Here is a 19852-nt window from a genome sequence, read left to right as displayed (position 1 = left end):
ACCGGAGTTGGGCCTTTTTTCATTCAGTGTCAACAGAAAGGCAGGAAGAGACGATAAAGCCGATAATTAAAATGAGGTCGATAGGTTTAATTTATCATGCGATTTTATCGCGACAGGCCTAGTCATCCCATGTTATTGAATTGTTAGATCAAGGCATGATGTATTGCTTTCTGAGATGATGCTTTACTACTTAATGCAGTCAGACAGATTCTTTTTAAGTATTTTCATAATTGCAACAGTCTGGCAATAATCAGACCCGGTTTGTGAAACTGAACAAAAACAATTGTTAATCAAACTGACTTTATTATTAGATAATTGCTTTTTCACCTGAGCCAGTCTTGTCTAAATGGCTTTTTTTATTTTTATACATAATCAGCATCTGATACTAAAATAATATATCAGCTGAAACATTTAAGTGTAGCAAAAATCTTTAACAGAATAAATCTTTGAGGGGGCATATTTTTTCACATCACCGTACAATGCTTTGTACCGTGGACTGCCTTAAAAGTAACGGTATTATTGGTTCACACTGACATTGTGGTAGTTATAGGAATCCCATTAGCCCTACTCTGCCTTATGTGCATTGCATTTTAAATGTAATGTACATTAAAGGGGTGAATGATGCAAGTCAGTGACTCAATGCAATTGGCTAGATTGCCTTAGACAGAAAACCTTTTTGCTATTTTAAATCATAAACCGAGTTTGATTGTGTACTACTTGATGACTAGGATCAAAAGGAATGCGTCATTGACTTTGAATCTGACTGGTTGGATTGAATTGATTGTGCTGTGAATTGAGCATTATAGAAGCAAACTGAATTGGACTGAATTTAGTTTTGTAAGATGTCAATGATTGTTTTAGCAAGTACATCAAAGTTCACCTTTCTAGTGCAGATTCTTGCTCAGAACTGTTACAATCCATCCTGGAAGTTGATATCACCTTCTGGGTCAAATTCTGAGTACTGGTACCCATTCCTGAAAGGTGCATGATGCTTGTTGCCACTGTTGAACACATCTAGGTGCACCATGGGTAAGTTTCCAGTCAGAGGGGAACACTAATACTGAAGCAAAATTTAGAGTGGCCATTTAACTTTCACTTGTTTTTGGATGATGGAAGGAAGCCAGTGTACCCCAAGAGAACCCTAACCGAACTCTGAACTCCATGCAGAAAGATTCCTGTTCTGATTTGAACCAACAACCTCCGTGCTGTGAGACGGCAAGGATGGGATGCCGTCCTTATGTTAGAATAAAATTCTTCACTGTACAAACAGTTACTTTCAGCCCAAAGAAAACCATGGTTCTCTCTCTCATTAGTGAATTATGTCTGACCATGTTGCGATTGTGGTTGTCCATATTTGGTCTGGTGATCCAGGTAAAGTTCTTTAAATCTCCTTCAGCTTGATAAGATGCTTCTGTAATGTCTGATATGTAATTTCTCATTGTAGAGCCAAGAGACTTAATTCACTATGCTAGAGTCAAGTGGAGATCTCCACAGTGAATATGCAGATCCAGACATCTTACTGGAAGAGATGACCGTGAGATTTCTTGAATGAGGGAGTCATTAAGTGTGACACCATGTAATTGAGAAGCTTTCTTTCTTTGTTTACTGTCATTTATGAAACTAACAGCAGGCTCTGCAGTCTTTTCTCCTTTTAAATGAGTGATTCCTTTCCTTAGACACCATATATAGTTGAGAAAAGTCTGTTTTCTTAACTCCTTCTCTTCTTTGCTTCAATCACTTGAGATACAAATTTACAGTAGCCAGCCAGCCATTGTATTCCAAACACTCATTTTTGATATGAATGTTCCACATAATGATATTGCAATGACGTTGTATTTATTTGTTGTGCAACTGTATGACTCTCATACTGCATTGAAACTGTTGAAATCTGCTGTCTTTGACATAGCTGCATGACAGTGCGTCATTTTGTTGCGTTCTCTTCCCCTTCTCGACATCAGGCCAAACTACGTCGCACAGTGCTCTGTTGTGTGATTGATCAGGAGTTTGTGGGCACATTTTATGAGAAATGCGTTCAGACAGCTTTATTTCGCTTCAGCCTATCTGCTATTCCACCATCTAGTTTTTGTATACGCAGACATCATGAATACTTTTGAGGAACATTTATCAGACGGGGTGAGGAATTACCGTATGTACATTTGTACAATTTCTCACAAAATACCTAGACTGATGAAAACCAGCACCTAGTTCAACGCTTTGTGTTGTACAGAAGGTCTGGACCTTCGGTTATTGAGAAACAGTTGATTGCTGAAAGGCATGGACTCTGTTGAAGTTGGCAATTGCTAATGCTTTTCCATGACGTATGTCATGCTACGCTATGCTAGGAAGCATAACAAAACCTGCACGCTCTGTAAACAAAACGATGGGGAGTAGGGTTATGACATCTTTGCTAACAATGAAGCATCTTAGACATTCCTCTTGTTCTAACATTAACTGCTCAATATTTAGAAGCGTGAACAACTTGGACTGAATGACATTGTTCACTCCTTCCAATGCCATTGCCAAACTACAACCTTGTATAGCCAGACCACAATTCTAAAACAAAAATCTAGCTCAGCGGGAGGACAGGGCAGTGAAGAAAGATGAGAATTGTGTAGGATATTGTAGCCTGACTATTTTGGCCAGGCTACAAAATAACTTGAGTTTGTCCAATGGCTAAAAACTCTAGGATGGAAATTGCTAAGTTGATTTTTGACTCCATTGTGGCACTCTCTTCATGACCATGTTAAGCAAACCAAAGAATACAGGTACTGAGTGGGAGGATAGTCCCCAGGTGGACTGCGCTATGAATGAAAGGTGTGTGCCAATACAAATGCCTGCATATGTGGCCACAAGTCGGCCATTAGACTGAAGTGTGGGAGAGAAGTGAATATGGATAAGTGAGATAAATGCACAATAAACCTGAAAGCAAACCTGTTGGATGTAACCAAACATTTTCTAACAGGGCACTGACTCTAATCATGGACGCTCACAGATGCTCTCTGTCCAATCAATCTGAACGAGGCTGAGCGACATTGCAAAGAAGAATGGTGATAAATCTCATTATGTAAGACAGGCTAAGAAACTTTGTTTTTATTTGTTGAGAAAAGTAAAATTCTTTCTATTTCATAATTTTGAGCTGCATTGTGTTGGGATATCAAATAAAATCCAAATAAAATACATTCAAGCTTGGGGTTTTTCATAAGACATTGTTGAAGGCTTTAAATGCTCTCTTAATCTTAATACACAGTAAGTTAAGAAATTCATGGATTAAGGGCTAGCAGTTAGCGTTTCGCCTGAAGCCTTATGTGGTACTTTACAATAACGCTTCATTGTAGAGTTATGTTCACACGGGCCGATACAGGTTAGAGTCTTAGATTAATACAGCTTTCCCACATTAACAGTATTGTGTTGTATTTATGTTGGGAATTGTGTTTGGGATCTCCATAGGAACAGAAAAAAAAAACTGGGTCACACTTGTATGAAATGTCTGCAGGTCGTCACGATGGCTTGTGATTCCACAGGGATCCTATTAAAAAAAAGCCTCATATTAGCACCTCAGCAACGCTCTCTAATTATTTTCATCATATCTTTTTAAGAGGGGGATGTCAACTGTTGGTAAAACAACCTCAGCATTTGCTCATTAATTCTCCAGCCTTCGGGTGTGTGCCGTTTTTTTAAACCAGAACTTTAGCGTGTTGTCATGAATCCCAGGATGTTCAAATATTTCCACTTGGAAGTTTTTTTTTCTCACAAGTGTAAAAGTCCAGAATGCACATATATTCTGCCTAAAGGAGATTTGGGAAATGAATGATTATTGCAGTCCCTTATATTTTAGCTATAGCATAAAATGACTAAAGCCAGGGTAATGAGGACGGGGGGATCAACCAGATTATCAACAAGGTAAGTTGCAGAGAAACTCGGCAGGCAGGCGGTGTGTATTCTTAGCTCGAGTAACGTCTGCCAGGTTGAGCCGTTCGACGTACACACACTTTGGAAAAAGTGCTTCTCAGAGCCGGTCTTCTGTGTCCGTCTGCTTTTTTGTTCTTATTAGTGTGTGCGCGCGTACCTGACTCTCCTTGTGTATGTGTGTTTACCGCGTGTGTGTGTTCTTTTGCCCTTTGCCAATTAGCGGCTTCTCGCCTCCTGAGGCAAGAGGCGGAGTGTGTGTCTGTCGGAGGAGACAGACTTGATGGAGCTTGTCTGCTGCTGACGGATCAGCTGGAATCTGAACTCCACTCTCCTGCTTTTGCTTTCCCACACACACACACACACACACGCACACACAAGAGCCTCGTCTGTCTGCCAGTCCATGTGACATGGCGAAATGCGACAGTATTGTTGGTGGAATGAAGGCGCTAGACTGGTAAAAACTAGTGGCAGTCTGCACTGGTGTGTGTGTGTTGGATCCACAAATATATGGGCTCTTCTCCGACAAAGTGTTTGTAAAATTGTGAGTGTAAAAAAGAAAACAACATGTGGACAAAACGGACAGAAGAACTACTGCCTGGTCTGTAGTTGGTCTGTAGATGTAGCACAATGCACACACGTTCATATTTTGTCTTTATGTAATTACCCTTAAAATGTATATATATTTTCTAGCAAAAAATGTATACTGATTTTCCCTTTGCTCTATGTTGGCTCACTTTAATTCTCCACATCACAACTGAACTGCTTTAGAACCAGCTTGATACCGTGTAATTTAGCAACCCTTTAAGAAAATCTGTTTGAATTGTTTATCTTTTCAAAAGCACTGCAGGCTAGATTTTCCCTTTGTTTCCAAAGAAAGGAAAACATTTTTACATCTCTGCTCTGATTTTTATTTTTTTTTTTTAACTTTAAAATGTTTTAGGATATTTTCTTGGCCAGAGCTAATCATCTGGCTGAGTTCTGACTGAATACATCCAAGATATTGTGCTAGTCAAACAGAAGATCAAACCGCTGAAGAAAACCTTCAGTTTTAACCCCAGTTGGAACACCATGATAAGTGCCAATTTGCCCGAACTGTATTTTTCAGCTCTACCCTGCAGACACTTTAGCATCGGGGAGTATTTCCATCCCATCAGAAAAGTCAGCTCAGTCAGAACACGGGCTTCCAGATATATATATATATATATATGTATATATATATATATTTTTTTTTGTGGTTCTCAGCCTCTTTTTTGCTGCTGTTCTTCCCGTCTCTATTGGTTACCTAATGAGTTGTGCAAGCAGTAGGGGTGGAGCGACTCACAAAATCCATGGTTTGGTTCAGGTCATGGATTCAGGATCAGCTTTCAGTCAGGTATACATTTTTACTTCCTGTTTAATAGGCTTATCGGGGTGCTGTGGCAGCAGAGGGGTTAAGCACAACCCACATATGAAGGCCTTAATCCTTGAGGCAGCGTTGCACGTTCGATTCCCGGCCTGGTGACTCCTACCGCATGTCTTCCCCCCTTCTCTCATTACCCACCTTCCTCTCAATTCACTATCAAATAAAGGCCACTAGAACCAATAAAACCTTAAAAGAAATTTAAAAAAAAATAGGCTAATCACCATAACAGACTTTGCTGGACGATGAATAAACAAAAATTGAGATGAATGATAATATTGTTGCTTTGCAACCATTTTCAGCTAATATGCTGATATTGACATAATGCAAGTTCACCTTCTCAAAGCCGAAAACCTTAATTTTGTACAGAACACTCCACACTGGAACTTACAGGCATTTTAAATATCTAAAACACAACAATCAAAAACTATATGAAATTAAACAAAGCCATAAATAAAAAGAACTATGAAATGTTTATAAACAAAATTGCTCTTTAAAATTAATAAACATTATACAAATTGCCAAGCTCACTGGAGTCTGTTATCCAGTTAATTGTTTATTGTGACAGGTTTACTCTTCAGTCAACAAAAAAAGAAGAGTACTTTTCTGTCAACCAATCCTGGATCATGGGTTACAGAATATTGTGTGAAATGTGCCTTTTTCTAGCTTTACATCATGTTATGTTATTCCCTCATCAAAAACATACCTGGAGAGTTGGATTTGATTCATGCATGCATGTTTGAGAAATTTTTTAATCTCCCATGGCGACCATTAAGCTGTGCAAAACGCCTTGGTGGACCTAGCTCTAACATCGAGGACGAAGCTCCTCCCCAGAGCTGCAGCTTCCAAGAGCAGCCCTTGCCTTCGACTCCCCCACTCAGCTCCTTCAGACTAGCCAGCAGCAATTGGCAAACACCTGTTGGAACTGCGCATCTGCTGAGCTCATTTTACGAGCTACTTCTCTGTGAAACGTTGGTAAAAATGTTGAAGGGTTAATAGAGGAGCCATGTTATGACGACTTCCTGAAGACGGCGTTCCAGAAAAAGGAGTTTTTGAAGACGGAGGCCCAATTTCAAGGCGTTAAATTACAAACTCAAATTTCTTTCAAGTCACATTTAATATATACAGCATATGTAGTTAACTGAAGTTATCATTTCTTGATTATGCTATAAAATATAATAGTGCCCCTTTAAAAATTGACAGAATTTGGCACTATGTAATTGTGAGTCATTTGTAAAGACTCAATTTCTTGTGAGTCTTTAGATTTTTTGTGCAGTGAATAGGGAAATGGTCTTTTGAAAGGTCTTGGCAAAAAGACCATTAAAGCCATTAGCATTACGTTTTATTCTGTCACAAATCAGACGGAATAATGTCTTATTCTTAGTGCAGTCTTTAAATCCTATTGTTTAATGTACAAAGACTAAGTGTTCACTATTTCCAGGCTATATTTTTATTCTCAACATTCCTGTGATTCTTGGCAAAAAAAAAAAAAGTCTCCTGAAGCTTCAACCTGTAAACCGAACGTTTAACTTTGCCTCAGTTCTAGCTTTTGCACTCTGACTTTTCACTGAGAGGCTGCCCCCTGCAGTGCACTGCTTGCAGTCCCATTTTGTGGATGTGTTGCAGAGAGGCTGCACTGAGCCTGCCATCCTCTCTGTGATCGGAAGGAATCGTTCAAAACTCTGGTTTGTTTGTGCACCAATCAGTGTGAGCCCGTCTCACCAGTGCTACTGGGCCTGGATCCGTTTGGCCCAATGTAGGATCCTCAGTAAAAATCTAGTAAAAATACCATAGCGGTATGAAATCATTGTTGCATGAAACAGTATGACATTACCAAATTATGTTTGTTTAAACAATTATTCCTATGTTATCATTTGGATTTTCATAAACTAAAGCAGATATAGAAACATTTAGTTGTAGTTTTCAAGTAAACTTTGGATAATATTTGGATTTCTGTCCAAACTTTCGTCTGCTGTATATTTACCAACGTTTTTACACTCATTACATGACATAAATATTTTTCACCAACTTTCAAGAAAGAGAAAGTTTTCAGATACTCGCTGCATAAACGCCAAATCTTCAGTATTTTTGTCTAGTTTCTAGTTTGAATACGTTTTGTCTTATTTCTAAACGAACTTGCAAGTAACTTTTCAGCAAAATATAGGAGCTTGTTTTCAGTCAACAATTCAAAATCCAAAAATACTATTGATCCAAAGGGGAAATTAAATGTTTTAACTCGCAGTAATTCAAATTCTTCGAAGCATTATTTGTAGATGGTGATGGCTGTTGGCATTGAATTCTTGAATATAGATAAAAAGCATTTGTTACACTGGCAGACATTTTCCCTTATAAGTTAATCTGCCAGTGGAAGGATTTTTTTCATCAATATTAAGAAATTATTGATTTAAAACAAACCACTATACCTTGCTGAAAAGTTATTTGTATGTATTTGTAATGGGATCCCATTTCACAGAGGAAAATATTAATTCTTTGGGATTAGAATTTATTGAACATTTTCTTTTGAATATCAATAACTATTTAATTTAACAGCCATGATACTGTGTGTACCACAGAATAAAATATCCAAAAAAACCCCCCAAAATGTGTTGAAATAAAAACTATGCAGTACAAACTCCAATATGACAATAAGATAAAATGAAGCTCTTAAAATTTACATTTCAGTGCAGCATGATTAGGAATTAAGAGCTTTGTTACATGCCAGGTTTTAGACATCTATACAGTAATGTTTTATAAGACGAGCAGCAGAAAAATAAATGGAGTTGGCAGGATGAAGTCTGAGCATTGGCACACCAGGTCCAGTATGAATCAGTAAACGTGGGTCCAGATTTACATTAATTCAGTGGAAAATATGTCCCCAGACAATGAGTCTGACCTGAGAGAGTGCCTTCAGCTGCTTCAAAAACGAATGCATCGAGTTGTTTTTGTGGCGGCTTGTAAAACGCATGGTTATGTTTGGAAACTGAAGCTCAAACACAGCCAATTAATGATTAGAGCAAAATGCAACTCGGTGGTACATGGAATACTCGCTGAACAAATTTAGATTTTTTAAAAAAATCTAAATTAAAAAAGATTGGATAATGAAAAAATGTGTTGAATAAATAGATCAGTGCAGATGATTATTATAACAGCAGCCCTGAGCTAGTTAAATAAAGCTGTGCAGAAACGTAACTAAGATGCATCATTTTTCGATCCGCAAGTCTATCGATGAGATTCTGATTTTTAGGGTCACAAGTCGATTCAGAAACAATTTTTTTATTCAGAAACCATTTGTATTCACACGGTTCTGTTTAAACTATTATGAGACTGACGGTTTATATTTAAAGAAAAATAAATTTGTGAATATAATTCCATGACTCAAATTTCAAAATATTAGCTATATAGAGTTAATTCGCAAATACAGTAGTGCGTTTAAAACATACAACTTAAATGCATTGTAAGATAGATTTTAGACCATACGATTAATATTAATTTTAGTTGTCTACAAAATTAAAGTTAATATTTGAACTTACAGTTTAATAAAGAAAAACGGCATTTTGTATCCATGCTTTAAACCCTTCAGTTAAACTGTCCTGCTTTTTGTCCAATCTGGCATCCAGCGTTCTGCCGTTCCTCCTCCACAACTGCAGTTCGCTCCATAGACATCAGTTTCTCTCTCAACAGTTTTTGACTTTCCAGTGGACTAAACACACTTTACTTGAAGTTGCTTGAGTGACATATTTTCTCTCTCTCTCTCTGATTCTCAGTCATGACTCATCACTGTGCTGAGTCATGAAAACTCAGCCTGCTTCAGCTGACTTTGGCCAAGAAATGGAGCAAACCATGAAAGTGCTGGCAGCACCAATGTTTAAACATTTGTAAGTCATATTTTTATACAGATTAGTATGTAAAAAATATTTTTTTTAGTTTTCAGTTGTCAACAGAAATATCAAGTTTTTGAATAATGAATTCACGAGGATATGGAATGAAGATGTAAGTTTCCAGAATAATATCCAGTAGAATATTTAAGTCTGGCCTTGTTTCCTAGATGAGATTTGTTAGATTAAAATGTTAAAATCCTGGATTAATAATTTTGTTTGAGCTCTTTCTGAAATGATGTACTGATTCATCTGCTTGTCTCCATCTCTCGATTAAGGCAATGTCCTCCATTGGTACATACTAGGGATACAAGATTCTGATATTTATTTTTCTACCATTGTTGCCATTTGCAAATTCATCAAAATTATATTTTAATTTCAGCATAAATGTTATCAGTTTTACTAGTAGTATGGTTACTTTTGATATTTTGTCTCTCCCCAGCAAACTCAGCATTTCTCTGTTTGCAACCTGAACACACAAAGAACTTCGGCGCTCACAGCATACAGTCCTTACACTCCGTACAGTCCATAAATACCTAAACTTCCAGTAAAACGCAGGAAAAAAGCCGCTTTGCCTTGACTGGCATGTGATCCTGAAGGAAAACACTTGACAGATATTTGCTCTTGTCGTTTATGTCCTCTTAACGAATCCACTTCCCACATCTCACAGCTCCTTAAGCTCTATAGAAGAGCTCCTCAGCATTGGGTAAATGTTTCCACAGTTCCCACGCTGATTAGAGGCAGTCCAGAAAGCGCAGTGCTACGTCGGTGATTAAGTAGATAAGAAGCCCTGCGAAGAAAAGTGCTGAAGACAGCAGTTTCATCAGGTCTTCCTCTTCAAATGCGCGTCATTGAAGACGTTTAAGCTGTTTTGTCAAACGGTAGCTTGCTGCTGATGTGATTTTATTTCAGATTGCTCTTGTTTGCATAGTTTAATTTAACCACGGAGCCTAAGTAGTAGTTAAATAATTCAGTGGCATCCTTGCATGGGAGAAAGTGAGTGAGACCCAGACATGTTTCATGCGTGTTCTGTTAGCCTGAAAAGTCTTCTCCTCTGTGGCTTTTTAGTTTTACTGATGAAAGATTTACACCATCTCTTTTGCAAACCGAATTTTGTTGGAATCTTTAAATTATAGTTTTGCGTGTGAAAGCGTGGCATGAGGTGCTTTTTGAGATTCTTCCAAGATGAGGTGTTTGTAAGACAGAGAGGATACAACGGTGTACTGGGGACCCTGCAGAGAGAGAGAGAAAAAAAACAGATGAAACTTTTCATTAGACACTTTGAGATTAATCTCAGAAACTATCTAGAAAAAACAGAACATTTAAGTAAAGAAAATGTGAGAATTTTTTGGGGGGGGGGATTTCTGAGTTTGAAAATGTGAAAATCTCAGAAATGTTTGGGGAAAAAAGTTTAAAATTTCAGTTTTAAAAGTCAAAAATGTTTGGCTTTTGAAACTGAAATTTCATGTTTTTCTAGAAAAGTATCTGAGCCTTTCTACAAAGCCTTTTTTCTTAAATTAATGACATTAATCTCAAAATTTGAATTTCAAGTTTAAATTTTTTTAATTTTGGAAATTTTTTGTCAAAAGTTGAAATTTCTAAACTCAGAAATTTCCAAGTTTTTTCATCAAATTTAGAACTTTTCAAATTCAGACAATTTGTGGAAAAATTTCAGAGTTTATTTTTGGGGGTGCTGAAATTCACTCCTTTTTATGCTGCAGTGTGGTCATTTGGTAAATATGCCACAGAAGCCAGTTTCTACACACACTCTTACACACACTTCATCTACTGTACTCCTCCTGGCTTTAAAGCAGCAGTGTGTGTTCATCTCTTCGACCGTACTCTGAACTTCAAATTATTATTCTCTCACACTTAAAATTGTCCAGCTTTCTGTTCTCTTTGTGCTAATCACAGCTCCAGCCTGCCTTTGTTTAAGTGCATGGCTGTCAAGCAGACCACTAGCTAAAGGCTGAGATGTTAACAGGCTGTGGTGTCTACATTATTGATGCAGACTGCGACTAGGCTGTGCTTTGCCATAGGCTACAACTTAAAAAAAAAAAAAAAAAAAAAAAAAAAAAAAAATGGGGGGAACTCCGGGTGAACCCGAAGGGAATTTAGCTAAAGAGGACTTGCAGATAAGGAGCCTCCCCCCGATCGCATGCTAACATCGAAGCGCCTTGTACCAGAAGTTGAGACAACACGGCCTAATTGTTGTGACACGTCGGGTTTACTGCAGCGTTTTAATGAGCCCGGGGCGACGCTGGGATGATTAAATTTAGCATTTAGGCTGTTAAAGTTTCGAACGCCCCTCTTTAGACAGGGATTCGCTGCTCTATGGAGAAATATTTAAAAAAATGTGAGCCATGTTGAAATATTTTAGACTCAACTTTACATGTGTGTTCAGCCAGTAAAACGTTGCTGGGTTAAGTTATCGTTCACTTTGATTATGTTGTTGGCGACTGCCCCATTAGCGCTGTGAAGCACAGATCTGAGCGGCCTCATTATTGCCCTTATATCATCTTCTGCTCTAACATAAACAGTAACTTCCAGAGAGGCTGCTGTTTAATAACAGGGATTGACACCAGGAATCCTCCTATAGTTGGTACAGCTTGCAATATTTCAGTGATCTTTGCGTTCAGGTTGTGCTTGTGTTAGCAGCATTACAGCACACAAGCATCTAACCTTTTGTCAGTCTTCTTGCTTTTCTGAACCAGTCTCTTGTACAGTGGTGAACACGGATGGTTGGGCTGCAGTGGGATCAAGAAGGAAACTTGGGGAGCTCCTTCTACCAAGATTGATACAGTAAATGAACAGCAGATTTTTTTTTTTGCCATAGTTTGAGAGACAGAGGAACGAACTGTGATGAAGTAATCCTGAGGCTGTTCAGTTCCACTCCGATGAAGACAACTGGTGTTGGAGGTGGATGAAGATGGTGATCAATGCCTTTTCCCAGATTCAGGAGGACCAAAACACAAACTCTGGTCTGCCTAAAAACCTCGGTCTGGGTTCAGTTGAAGTGAACTCCGGTCCGCTTGGTGTTCACACACATATTTGAACGGCACCAGGGCATTCTGGGTGAATGCAACCAAAACAAATGTGTGGGTCTAGCTAGCTGGAGAAATGACTCGTGATCCTTCACCAAAGACAAAAGAGAAATCCTGCAATCGCTAAAATCTGCCTCTGGGAATGTCACAGTGATGAATTTGCTCGTGATAGGCGTGATGCAAACATACATGCTGTTATATAATTGTTTTTGGAGGAAGAAATCTCTATGGACTTTTGATTGAGAAATGATTATGAGTCAGGAAGCTAGAATGCATTTATAACTTATTAAAGTAATATGCTGCATATCATGTTTTTGCCATTAAACCCTGCAACTCTTCTGCAGGTATTCAGGAACTCTTGATGACTTTGTGCTACACGGTCATGCTCTGTATTTACTTGCATGCTTTCACTGTAATTTACTCACTGCTCTGCTTTGCTTCTTTTATCCTCATCTCTTTCTGTTCCTCAGGTTTACTGTTAAACTTTCTACACAGCGGATTTTTTTCTGCACACTTCCTTATGATCATTTATGCATTCAGTCATTGGTTATTTATATATACACTCCTTGAATAGTAATCAGATGGAGATGTTATACTTTTTTTTTGCTACAGATGGTTGCGAGGTCAGAATTAAGACGGGCTGCAAAGAGGAATTCTGATGAGACAAGTTTGTATTAATTGTGTTGGGGGAACTGTGTAAATGTATATTTATTTAATTCTCACTTTCACCAGGAAGTTTTTTTTCTCCTGGAAGAAACTTGCAGACCTCCTCAAACTTGTACTGCTGATGCCTCAGAAATGGAAATTAGTGGAGGACGTCTTGCTGCCCTCAGGACACGAGCAAGCTTTTTAAATTAGGGGGGAAAAATCAGCTTGTTGGCACGCCTTACTGCATCCCACACACCCTCGTTTCAGTGAAGGATGTAAGGTTAAGACAAAGCACTTCAATCATCTAACCACACTGGGCATTGTGTTGACTCTACTTGCAGTCACACACAGAAGGAGAGTTGATGTAAAGCCCTAAGCTCATGATGATAAGCCGGGTGCGAAGGTGGGAACCCAAAGATGCATTTGGGAGTCTGTTTAGTTTGTGTTGGACGTCTTCGGCTGTTATTATCGTCTTTCTAAAGATAATCACCATGTTAAAAATTTCTTTTTTTTGACTTTGACATCAAAAGACAGCTAGAAATGTCCAGAATGTGCATGATTTTGGCATGTTTACAAGTTTCTTATTTTGTTCTGCTTGGGCTACGCACTAGTTTTAGTTCGCCTGAAGGCAACTGAATATATTTGGTCAATATCATGTTTGAATTGTACCTGGTAACACAGTGCATAACCTCCTCCATATAGCTAAAATTTGTACTTGGGACAAGCGCTAAAAATGCTTAGCTGCTCATTTTAATAGACCCCACACCAAATACAACATAATATAATTATAGTTAAAACTGTCAAATTTTTCTAAAAAAATTTGGAGGTATGTTCCGTAGCAGAATAAGTGAATACTGAACCGTAGATGGTGTGTATCCACTGTACATAAGTATACATGTTAATGTGAAACACTCTGTAGAAACAAATTAATTTGGTATACAGTCATTTGTTTTAAATATGTCAAATCAAGTTCAACACCAGAGCATTTTGAAATGCTTCACATGATAGAAACATAACACAGCAACCAATTAAAACAAATTAAAATTTAAATTTAAATTTAAACCAATTAAACAAGCAACAAACATTAGATTTTGTCATCATCATAATCATCAAAAATCATCATCATAAAATCCAGGTAAAATATACTAATGAATATTTATGGTTATTTTTCCAGTTCTCTGGAAGTTTGTTCCAGATTTGTTGAATGCTGCTTCTGCATGTTTGGTTCTGGTTCTGGATGCAGAGCAGAACCAGAAGACCTCAGAGGTCTGGAAGGTTGATTCAGCAACAGCAGATCTTCAACGTATTGTGGTGCTAAACCGTTCAGTGATTTATAAACTAACAGTATTTTAAAATCTATTCCCTCAGTAGAAGGACTTTAGAACTGGATGATCTGCTACATCTTCCTGGTTGAGTCAGCACACCAGCAGCAGCGTTCTGGACCAGCTGCAGTGGAGGGTTGATTTCTATGCAGACCTGTGAAGACGCTGTTGCAGTAATTAATGTAGCTAAAGATAAACACATGGATGAGTTTCTCTAGATCTCGCTGAGACATCAGTCCTCTAATCTTGGAAATGTTCTTCAGGTGATAGAAGGCCGACTTTCTTTGTGTCTCTTCTGAAAATCTACCAATTTCACTGGCAGATTATTTCACTTATTACAAGACACTTTTCCCTTTGGTTTAAGTGAATTAATCTGCCAGTGGAGCAAGATGTTCTTCATCAATAATAAGAAATTACTGACTTAAAAGAAGCTCATATTTCTTGCTGAAAAGTCTCTTCTAAGTTAATTTTGTCTTATTTCAAGTGAACTAAGATATTTGAACAAAATCTTTGAATTGTTTATTTTTATTTTTTTTCAGTGTCTGGATGGTCATTACACCATTTCACAAAAATACAGGCTTTTTTAAAGTAAGCTAACAAATACTGATTCAGTTTGTTGTTCAGACTGATTATGTCACAGAAGCATTAACAATATCCAGCCAGGAACCTTCATCAGTGGGTCTGAGATGGTTTATATGACCAGCTGATTTTAATAATCCCCTTGGTAGATGATCATTCTGACAGACTCATGTACATACTGAAGGACTTCCATCTTATCTGATAAACTCGACGGCTGAAGACTACAACTTATGTGAAGATGAAGACAACCAAGGTCAGTGAGTGTTCAGAGTTTCAGTTGGTTCAGTTTGTGTGACTCAGAGTTTTTATTTATTCCCTCAGAAATGATAAAAACCGCTGTGAATGACAAAACTCAAGCAAATTACAAGGACAGTTATTGTCCTCTAATCAACTGTTCCACAGTTATCTGTTTATCTTCCTGTTTGAAGTTTTTCACCAGATTGGTTTCTGTGCATGTTCTCCACATGTAAATGCTATGTTTTGCTCTCTTTACCTCAGCTGGTTGCAGATGTGCATTTGACTGAGAAATACGTACAAGTTTAATGTAGCTACACAGGAAGGGTGAGAATACTGAAGCAACTTTTCTTTTCTTTGCTGCAGAGCTGTGTGATTTCTATTTTCCATATTTCCCGCTGGTATTGACTGGAATAATGTTGATGGCTTAAGCTGTACTGCAAGCGCCGGCATAATGGAGCAAACTGGTGGGAAGGAGCTCATCATAAGTCTGCCTGGCGATCATTCTTGGCATTAGTGGTGGATGATGCAGCAGTTCTGCAGCTTGTGGCAGGATATATCGTTTATAACAACTTGGCTCTAAATCATTGCAGCTTATTGATCAAATCTGCCAGTTCTAGTCTGCCCTGGTCCTCTTTTTACAATCTGCTTCTATGTGTTTTATGTTTTCCAATTGATTTGGAAATCCACCTATAGTACAGATGTTTTGCTCCAGACATGGAGAAAACATCTTAACACCATTGAAATCATCAAAAACTCCAAAATAAAGAGAAATACACCTGAAGTGTGATACTTTGACCTGAAACTTATGTTCTGTCAACAGAGGCATGTTCTGCACTGAATCTCGAGCATTTTTATTTATTTTTTCGGTCTTGGGCTTCCTTCTGTACGAAATGTAAAGAACAGTGCAGTGGGTTCAGTTTTAGCATTTGTAGGATTTTTCTCGTCTTTGGCAAAAAAAACCATAAACCATTTCTCATGCGTTTATTTTGGTTGCATTTACCCAGAATGCCCCCCATTGTGGTCCGCTTCCTGCTTTGAGAGCGCTCTCCGGTCCGCTTATGCTCTCGAACCGCACCAGAGTTCACTTCAACCGAGACCAAGAGTTCGCCTTTTTTGTTCCGGATCAGAGTTGGAATACACATTCACACCTCCCCTAACAAACCAAACTTTCTAGGTAAATGATGAAGAGTTTGATTGAAGCAGACTAAAAAGTGCTTTAGTGAATTCACATATTTTATGATGTGAATTCATCCTAAAATATGTACTGACCTGCCATGTGGCCTGAGGACCAGGATTAGGAACCACAGTTCTAAAAGTTACCAATGATGATCTAGGACAATATCATTTCATCTAATTTGAGAGTTTCTGAAGGTCTCTGACCTCTGCCAGTTATTTATCATACCAAAACTGTCACTAAGGAAACTAGAATTTAAAAAGACAAAGAACGAAATACTTATTGAATGAAAAAAAAGGTCAGAATAGGATGATATGATTTTGCTAATTAAACTCTGTATCTGAACTTTTGGTATTATTTAGTTCAGTATTATGGTTCTTTCAACGAGGAAGCAGAAGTTAGAGCAGACAAAACTCTTCACAGGAACCTCTTGACTTCATCTTTTCATAACATAATGTGCCCAGACAGAAATGCTTGAATATTTTTTATTTTTTTTTATTTTTTATTACATCTCTTCAATACAAAAATCATCTCAAGGCCTTTTCCAAAATGAGAAAAGTTAAATATCAGTTCAAGCAAATGTGTTCCACTGTATTTAACTTGTCACTCAAATTCTAATTGTAAAACAAATTAATACAAGCTGAGGCCAACGATTTCCAGCCATTGTTAAAATGTTGTGTATCGCACAAAAAAAGGAAACACTTTGTGTTGGTATTTTTATAATGTGAAAGCTGTTATGTTGTTCAACGAAGTTGAAAATGAGATAAAGCAATCAAAATTTGCATGTATCAATGTCTGATGCTATTAAAAACAAAGCAAGCTGCATGGTGGTGCTCTGGTCCTGTGTGGGTTCTGGGACTAAATCCCAGAGGTGTCTCCACACATGGCGGGTCCGTCTGTAAACGAGTAAACATGAATTAAACTGACCGGACTTAAATTATGGAGTGAAGTTGTTTCATGCATTCGATGTGCAATTAGATTCCATCTGACAAACAATTAATTTCTTGCAGACTTCCTGAGCGATTAAAAATAACCTACCTGTTACTAGGCAGCTGCACTGAATTAAGTGTGCATGTAAGATTTTGTCTGCTTGTGCTGTGTAATGACTCAGTGAGTGTGGGTTGGTGTAGGCTCATGTAGGTTTTTTATTTTGTGAATGTGAGCTAATGCAGGATACTGCAGGTCACAGAGGCTACTGGAGGTCAGTTGAGGCTGTAGGTTTTTGTGTGTGAGAGAGAAAGAGACAGAGATGCCGCGAGAGAGACTGTGGTGAAGCTAATAGCCATGTATCCTTTGCCAAGATCTTTAAGGAAGTTTCTTTGGATCTAAATCCACAGTTTAGGCGACTGAAAGTCTTTGTGAATACCTGGAGAAACCTCTAACTCTGTCTCTCCTTTCTGTCAATTTTATGTTTTTGTTTCTTGCTTTTAATTTTGTTATTCTGTATCTTTTCTTAGACAACAGTTCTTGGAGCTAATAAAATGAAGTAAAGTGCATACATAGTGCTTTACTTGATGTGAATGTGGATGCCTAGCTTCTGAACCCTGGGAAAAACTTTGATCCTACCATCCACATTTTGATGATTCTTTAACATGCACAACCTATATAAGCATTGTTAGGACATCTTGAAAACTCTATGATGGAACTGACATTTCGTAACGGCTGTTCCCTCTGTCTATACTCTTCCACAAAGTAGAAATGGCTAAGGAAAGGTTTGAGGAGCAAAACAGCAGGTTTTAAGTGTTAAAAGATTCTCCAAATTTCCCCACATGTTAAATCCAACTGAGCATCTTGGGGATAAGATGGAAAAACTACCTCATAGGCTTTCAGAAACTCTTGCCAGCATCTTGGTGCCAGAGACCACAGGAGATCTTTAGGGGTCTGATGGAGGTCGGAGCTTGGTGCTGGCAGCAACGGGAGGCTGCCTCCCTGTTGCTGCCAGCACCTCAATTTTAATGTTAAGCCTGATTATGTACATTGTGTACATTTCACATAGAATTGTTTCGGTGCAGGCCACTTAAATATCTTCACGATTGCGTTTTTTTTTTGCAAATGTTGAACGTCTTTAAAGTCAAACACACACTTTCCAATGTTAAATCTTAAACAATAGGCTTTATGAACTCGCACCCAGAGATTTCTCCTCCACAAAACAATGACCCAACTCAGGGAGTCTAAATAAGGAGCCAAGTGGGTTTCCCTTTTTAAACGGGCAGTAACAGGGGAACCTGTTTGGCAGGCTATCAAATGAAGACACAGCAAAGACTTCTTAATTAACAGATATTATAAACCAGTTGTGTTCAGCAGTCTTCTCCAGTCTTGTATGTTCCGTTTCCTAATTTACAGCACCTTTAAAAAGTATTCAAAAGGGTTGGATGCTTAACCCTTTTTTTCTACAAATCAGCAGGACAAAAGTTCAAGTAAGGCTGATTTTTATGAACAAAAAGAGCTTGGTGTTATGACAACACTTCTGTCATTGCACCAACGCCATTTATTTGTCAGCACTGTTTTTCGTTTTCTTCAGAGATGGAGACGGTAAAGGATATTTCTATTCTACTCTAAATGCCCCACTTGGATAATCATGTTCTGACATAAAATTTCCATTTTCACTGCCAGCATATTTCCAACATTACGCTGGGTGTGGGAGATTGTATGAAAGCTCTCCCTGACCTTAGCGGTTAATGTCCTGTAAAGTTGGTAAGACTTGAAAATGATCTACAAACTTCTAAGCACTGGAGGGGCATGTATTCTTTAAGGAGAGTCACATTATCTCTACGTTGTGTGTGTGTGTGTGTGTGTTACTAGTTTGTGCCGAGCATTGCAGTCCTGCCTTGCTAACTGTTCTGAAACTGGCACCTTGCCAGTTGTGACAGTACTTTCAGGGGTTTCAAGTGGAATACCGTACACATATGCACGTACACACACACACACACACACACACACACACAAACACACACACACACACACACACACACGAAAATGCCATTTATTTGTCAGTGAGGGTGAAATGAGCTCATACCCACCAGGGGGCTGCACCCTCTGTGTGTGATAAACCCTCTGGACTAAAAGAGCTGTCGTCTGGAGCTTCATGCTAACATTTTTGCTCTCCTTGCACTTGTGTATCTAACTTTTTTCAGTTAAAGGCGACCCAAACTTTTTTAAGCTTCTTTACCACCACAATTTTTAACAGCAGCATTTTTACTGTGCAGGTTTAAAGATGCAGCAGGTAAAACTGTCACTATGTCATGACAGTAGAGTATGAGATAGATGTTCTGTGGAAAAAAATCAAGCTCCTTTTCCATTTCCCAGTACTCCCAGAACTAATGGCAGAAACTATTCAGTCAGAAACAGCCAATCAGAGCCGATGTATTGGCTTTGATTGGCCAATGCATTACTTAAGGGTCTTAGCGCTGTAAGTCACCCTCGTGTACACACTGCTCATGCTCTGCTCCTTTCTCTCTGCTGCGTTACAGCTGGTTCACCACAACAGAGCCTGCTAGGAATTGCTAAGGCTGGTTAGCATGGCCATTGATGACGGCAGATAGTTTTCCTGGAGCAGTAAGTTGTTTTTTTCTGCAGACTGCAGTTGTAGGGAGGCAGAGGAACCCCCCCCCCCCCCCCCCCGCTCCGCATCCCCTTTTTATACTCTGACCACAGTCTGAAACTAT

General features: G+C 38.5%; 1 long non-coding RNA gene across 1 annotated transcript in view; it reads left to right on the top strand.

Annotated features, from left to right (window-relative positions):
• LOC106958671 (uncharacterized) overlaps positions 1 to 19852 on the top strand; it is a 121568-nt gene that overhangs the window by 5935 nt on the left and 95781 nt on the right. Inside the window, exon 2 of the long non-coding RNA XR_001427194.1 lies at positions 19658 to 19742. This is a non-coding gene — a long non-coding RNA (uncharacterized LOC106958671). The remainder of the gene's footprint in view (positions 1 to 19657; positions 19743 to 19852) is intronic.

Source organism: Poecilia latipinna, unplaced genomic scaffold (genome assembly GCF_001443285.1).
Source record: "Poecilia latipinna isolate Pla-1442-1.1 unplaced genomic scaffold, P_latipinna-1.0 Scaffold1006, whole genome shotgun sequence".
NCBI lineage: Eukaryota > Metazoa > Chordata > Actinopteri > Cyprinodontiformes > Poeciliidae > Poecilia > Poecilia latipinna.
Note: the sequence above shows the minus strand (reverse complement) of the source record. Positions and strands in the feature narration are given on the sequence as shown.